Below are 6,259 nucleotides of genomic sequence, written 5' to 3'. Positions count from 1 at the left end.
AGGGCCCTTTGTACACGGTCTTCGGTGGTCTAAGGATTAGCTTCGGCCGCCTCAAATGGGCCCTTATTCCTTCGAGCTGGGCCCCCCAACTCGAATGGGGGGGCACGGGCCCGTGTGCCCCCCCCCCTTGTGTGCGCCCTTGGCCATGTCGCAATAGCATTAACAGTGAAAGGATAAATAGCAATCAGTGGCCACCATTGAAGAAGTGAAAATGACAACGAAACCCGGTGTTCCCAGGCGGTCACCCATCCAAGTACTAACCGGGCCCGGTGCTCCTTGACTTCAGTGATCGGACGGGAACTGGTATTTTCAGCATGGTATGGTCGTTGCCGACGAGAGCCGTCCATCTTCAACTCCTTTATCTGTAACATAAAAGATGACGTCACAACTCTGGCACTGATAAGCCTCAAACACCACAGTCATTGCCTTTGGCCAAGCGGATGGCTTGAGTGATGGCGCTGCTCAGTCTCATTGCTTATGTGACCACCAAAAACACTGCCAAGTACCGATAGGTTACAACAAGCAAATGGCTCGCAAGCAATATGTAAAGGACGATGACACCAAACACATGAGTGAGAAGGGCAGTTGAAAATCGGCACAACTGAGAAATGACCCCCGTCAAATCTCGAGACAAAAGCGGCACTTACACCCACGCCGGCCGGGGGGGGGGGGGTCCCGCCCCCCATAGTTTTTTTTCGCGATAGCTCCGAACGCCACCGCGATACAGAGATGAAGCTTGGCATACCTGAATTTCGATTCAAGCCGGATCTTTTGACACCAACCGCAATTTTCAGGTCATGTCAGGTCACCGACCTATGACCACTGGCGGATCCAGGGCTTCAGCGCGGGGGGGGGGGGGGGGCATTCCAGGTCACGGAGCCAAACCTACATAGGTTACCCCCAAATCCTGTTTTCTCATCGGATTTAGGCCACTTATTTTTCGTCATAGTCCTGACACGAGTTTTTTTTCTTAAAAAAAAAAAACAGAAATGGTAGGACAACTGACCCCCATTTGCAGATCCAGGAGGAGGAGGCTTTTGGGACAAATACCCGGGCAGCGCCAGAAATCGACGAAAATTGGTGGGGCCGTTGGGGCCCTCAGAATGACTGGTGTATAGAGCCGACCCAGGGCCGCCGGTGTGGAACCTGGCGTGGGACCATCAAAGGTATCGGTGTGGGTTCCCCAGAGGCAGTGGTGTGGGGCCCTCGGAGGCACTGGTGCAGGAACCACAAAGGATCCGGTGTGGGCCCTCTAAGGTGCTGGTGTGAGGCCCTTACATGGACGCCGTTGTGGTGCCTCAGACACTGGTGTGGCGCTAAGCCCATACCATTCACAGATGGCTGTGTGTGGGGCCCTTGGAGTTGTTGGTGCGAAATGCGAATGCTCAATAACCCAGTAGGACCTCTCAGAGACCGACAAAGTGCCCTCAGAGGCCGGTAACGGGCCGTATGATGCCAAAAATGGGCCTTCACAGGCGGCAAGTGAAGGCCGGCAGTATCTCGGCAGTATCTTCAGGAGCCCTGTGGAGTTCTTAGAGATCGGCATGGTACTCTCAGACGCCGGTGGGGCCGAGTCACCGATGTAGGACCTACAGAGTTACCGGTGGCTGGCTGCCAGAGGCACTGGTATCGGGCCCAGAGGCGCCGGTGTGGGACCCTCAGAGTCGCCGATGTGGGGCCTCAGGAGACACTGGTGTCTCAGAGGTGGCGGTGTAGGGCCCTCAGACGTGTCTGTGTGGTGCCCTCACAGTCGCCGGTGAAGACTTTCAAAGGCATCGTTGTGGGAGTCCTCACTCCTCAGAGACACATGCATGGGGGCAAGGGGTCTTCAAGAGACCATCAAGGGCCAGCAGAGGCCTTCAGGAGCCCTGTGGGATCCTGGAGACTGGCGTGGTACTCTCAGGCGTCACTGGGAGCCCTCAGAGTCACCAGTGCGGGGCCCACAGAGTTGCAGGTAGGTAGCCGTCAGATGTGCCTGCTTAAGACCTTCAGAGGCGCCAGTGTGGGGTCCTCAGAGCCGCCGCCGATGTAGGGCCTTAAGAAATATTGGTGTTAATCACTCAGATTGGCGGTGTTGGGCCCTCAAAGGCGCCGGTGTGTGACCCTCACAGGCGCCGTTATGGGCCCTCAGAGACACTGGTGTGGAGCCGTTGCATGCGGGTATGGGCCAGGACCCTAATTAGACCTGACGCTTAATAGGTCAGCAAGGTCACTCAGAGGCCAGCACAGGGCTCTCAGAGGCCGGAGTGGGGCCCTTATGGAGATGTGTGATATGTGGGGACTCAGGAGCCCGTGACTCCGTGAGGTGCTCTCACTAGTCCTGCGGGTCTTATCTCTGTCGAAATAAGGCACGCTTGGACCCTGAGCGGCCCATTGGCACTGCAGGGCCTCTCGGGCCCATAGGGCATCATGCATCTAATGAGGCGGCACGCGCCCCTTGTGCCCCCTTCCCCCCCCCCCCCCCCGGTTACGCTGCACTAGCTGCGGCCATACAAGTAAATCATATTCTAACCGTCCCCGAACCCGTCCCTATTCCCAAGCATAGGCGGGGGCCGATTCCTGGTTTGCGCAATATGAGTGCCATCGTTAGACAATACGGTCAAAAGGGTTGAAGCGGCATTACTCCCCTGTGGTAAGAACTAAAAAGCAACATATTTTTAGACAAAATAAAGCAATGATAACTAAATTGAGGTTACTAAAACGACTCTGATCACAAAAGTAGTTACTGGGAAGGCTTTCTAATCTATTTTTATTTAGTTTCTCGTTATAGGCGTAAGAAGTGTAAGTCTGAACGGGGGGGGGGGCATACTTGTACTGAATGCCCTCCCCAGGCTCCTGTCGGGGGGGGGGGGCATATGCCCCTAATGCCCCCCTGGATCCGCCAGTGCCTATGACATTATAAGTGAACCTCTGCATGGTCTTAACCCTTGCCCCACTGGGGTCTGCGTATAACGCGCCCTACTGGTGGGGGGGGGGGGGGGCTCTTCCATTCCATTCTAGAATGTTTATTGCACATCGACAACCTAGTAAAACGATCGGAAAATAAACATGAATAACAGAGATAAAGCAAAATACCTCTTGTAACATAATCAGATAGTCACCATAAACATAAAGCAACATGAACATAGCCTTCAGATCAACGTCGAATATAACATAAACATACAACGTAATGACGGTAACGTAGCGTAGTGAAACAAAACTACCACTGCCGCCGCCACGACAGGCCACTGACCCAACCTATGCCGTCACTCAGCCCACCGGGGGCGCCGCCCACAAAACAGAATAAGGTAGGTAAATTAAAAGCTGTGCGAACGAAGCAAGAAATTTTGGAAATGCTGAGCCACCGCACGACAGTCCCCGTCGCCAAGATCGTCGCCATGCAAAAGAACACGTAATAACCATGAAGTTGACATTTGACCAAAATTTTCGGCAAAAATTTGCAGTATGTCCCGATAAAGTTCCTCTCTCTGCAAATTATAGTTGGGATACGCGAGAATGAAATGATGAATATTTTCTGTTTCAAAGCCAAAAACACATTCAGGTGTATAGTGCCTTTGCATTTGAAATAAATGTGAATTTAGTTGTGACATTTGCATTCATAGCCTGGAATGGAAAATATTGCCCATTTTAGTGCCAATTTTTGCAATACGGAGTATGTAGGCCCAGGCACCCTCAGTCGCCTCGAGAACTCTCGTTGAAAGGAACGAGGAGGAAGGGATCGGATGGTTTCGGAAAGCTGGTTCCAGGATTTGCCTGTTGAGAGGAAAAAGGACTTCTGGAAGGATGTGGTCCGGTTGGGAGGCATGGTGTAAGTGTTGGAGTTGCGTGTGTTCTGCCGGTGTTTTCTGCACGTGTTTCTGGCATTATTATCGTGATATAATATGGCGTTTGGTGTCTTGGATTAGTGAATATATGATATAAAGTGAGTTTGTGTATTTGTCGTCTTACATTCAGTTTCTCCCAGCCCAAGTCTTGTAGAAGTTTCTCGGTTGACGTCCTGAACATAGCCCCCGTCACAAGTCACCCTGTTCTGTTTTGTAGCGTGTCAAGTTCGGCAGCGTCTTGTATTTTTATGTGTCCGTCATATATTGTGTTACAGCAGTCAAAGTAAGGTCTTATATACGTCTTGTAAATTTGGTCCAGAATGGGCCTTGGTATAGTTACGAGCGAGCGAGCGCAGCGAGCGAAGCGAAGTCTTTTCAATATAACGGAAAAATTTCAGTATGAGCGGGCCCGGCCCGGCCCGGCCCGGCCTGTAACGCTTTTGAGAGGCTTATATCTCAGCAACCGCTGGACCGATTGGCCTGCGGTCTTTTTTGCTGGGTAGCCCCATCCCTTCTACCCCGTAATTGACTACTTTTGATACATCTCAGTGACCGTCGTGGCACGTGCCACGTGAAAAGTCAAGGGTGTTCAAGCAGTTTTGCAAAAGTAATAATTTTGAGAGGCCCATATCTCAGCAGCGGCTTGAGCGATTGTCTTGCGGTAATTTTTATAGGGTAGCTGCATCCCTTCTACCAAAGGTCGGATACTCTTGATCTATGTGAGTGACCCCCACTGCACGTGCAATATACAAAAAGAAGAGGTGCCAAATTTGTTCCCATTTCAGTAACTCGGTAATTACTGGGGCGATCTCGCTGAAACTTGGCATGCAGGTAGGCACCCACCAGGCAATGAATTCCCATGTGTTGCGGATAGGGTGCTACTGCACGTGCGCACGTGCAGGGGGCGTTTCCAGATCTCGAGAACGGCTGGGCCGATTGCGCTCAAATTTGGTACACGGTTGGGGATCGGTTAGTAGGGTGCCGTGCAAAAGTCATTTTGGACCCGTTTGCACGTGCGCACGTGCAGAGTGCCGCTTCCAGATCTCAGGAACGGCTGGACCGATTGCGTTCAAATGTGGTACACGGTTGGGGACCGGTTAGTAGGGTGCCGTGCAAAAGTCAGTTTGGACCCCGTTTGCACGTGCGCACGTGCAGAATGCCACTTCCAGATCTCAGGAACGGCTGGGCCGATTGCACTCAAATTTGGCACACCGCTAGCGACCGTTTAGTAGGGTGCTTTGCACAAGCCCCGTTGGAAGTACCCTCTCGCCCTTCCGCACGTGCAGGGCTCACTATCTCGCTCGCTCGTTCTTCGCCCAAAAGGCGTTTTACTGGTATGTAACGTGCAATGGAGTAGAGTGGACTGAGTGATTTGTGTAGCTTGTTGCATATTGCAATTGTTAGGCGAGACTCCGGAGTTCCTCAGGTACTCTTGTATTATCCAGCAGGCACCCGAACCAACACAAAGTCTCCAGGGGGTATCACCCGCGCGCGCGCGTCACCGACTCGGCTCCGCGTCCGGCGCCAACTGCCGCCCCTCCTCCCGGCCGCCGGCCGCCGCCCCGACCTCGGCCGGGTCAGCCGACCGGTGACGTCACCGGTCAGCCAGGTGACGTCACCGGCCACGCCGGGGAGCCGGCCACGCCGGGGAGCCGGCCACGGCCCCACACACTTCCGCCCTTTCGGCTCAGTGAGCCCCCGTTGCCGCCGTCCCGAGCCAGTCCGGGAGTCGCGTCCCCAGCCGCTCGTACCCATCGGCCGCCAGGTGGATGCCATCGGCCGCGAAGAATGGCCCGGCGAACACATAGTAGCCCCGGAGTCTCCGGCCGCCGTTCCTCCACCGGCACACCCGGCGGCCGAGGGTCAGGACTTCTGCTCCTCGGCCCGGGGTCGCGAGTCTCAGGAGCTGGCGCTCCAACTGGAAGGCCGGGGTTGCGCTCCACGGCTACCCCTCGTCGAACGCCGGTCGGGGCGTCGGTCCGGCAATTATCATTTCCGGGACCGCCCGGGAGAGGGCCGTCAGGAGGGCCTCCACGTCCTCCGCTGTGGAGTCCGGGGACCTCGCGGGTCCGCCTGGGCCGGGGTACACGTCGTTGCCCCCGGCCCAGATGATTACTGGCCCCAGGTGCTGGCCAGCCGCTCGCGCCGTCTCTGCCCATGCCAGCACCTGGTCGATAATCCACCCTGACCCCCAGCTCAGGGCCAGTCCGCCACGAGCGGCCACGGTTAGCTGGTATGGGGGTGGGGAAGTGAAGGTGGCCCGGCGGGCCATCGAGTCGCCCACTACCAGGGCGGCCACTTCCACCTTCGGGGGAGCCGCGGGGGCCCCCAGAACCGCTCGAGGCGGCGACATCGGTGTGTTTTTCTCATCGCCGTCTCCCAGCACCACCTCCCTGTCGCTGGTTCCGGTTGCTAGTTCCCCGACCTCGCTAGGT

At 55.3% G+C, this 6,259-nt stretch overlaps 1 non-coding gene across 1 annotated transcript; it reads right to left on the bottom strand.

Moving 5' to 3' along the window:
* Positions 1 to 212: 212 nt before the first annotated feature.
* On the bottom strand, positions 213 to 331 carry LOC122388757. Its single transcript, XR_006257865.1, has one exon. It is a non-coding gene; the product is annotated as a 5S ribosomal RNA (ribosomal RNA).
* Positions 332 to 6,259: the final 5,928 nt, after the last annotated feature.

Source organism: Amphibalanus amphitrite, unplaced genomic scaffold, assembly GCF_019059575.1.
Source record: "Amphibalanus amphitrite isolate SeventyFive unplaced genomic scaffold, NRLGWU_Aamphi_draft 000334F_arrow, whole genome shotgun sequence".
NCBI classification, from domain to species: Eukaryota; Metazoa; Arthropoda; class Thecostraca; order Balanomorpha; family Balanidae; genus Amphibalanus; species Amphibalanus amphitrite.
This window is presented reverse-complemented; position numbering and strand designations above follow the sequence as displayed.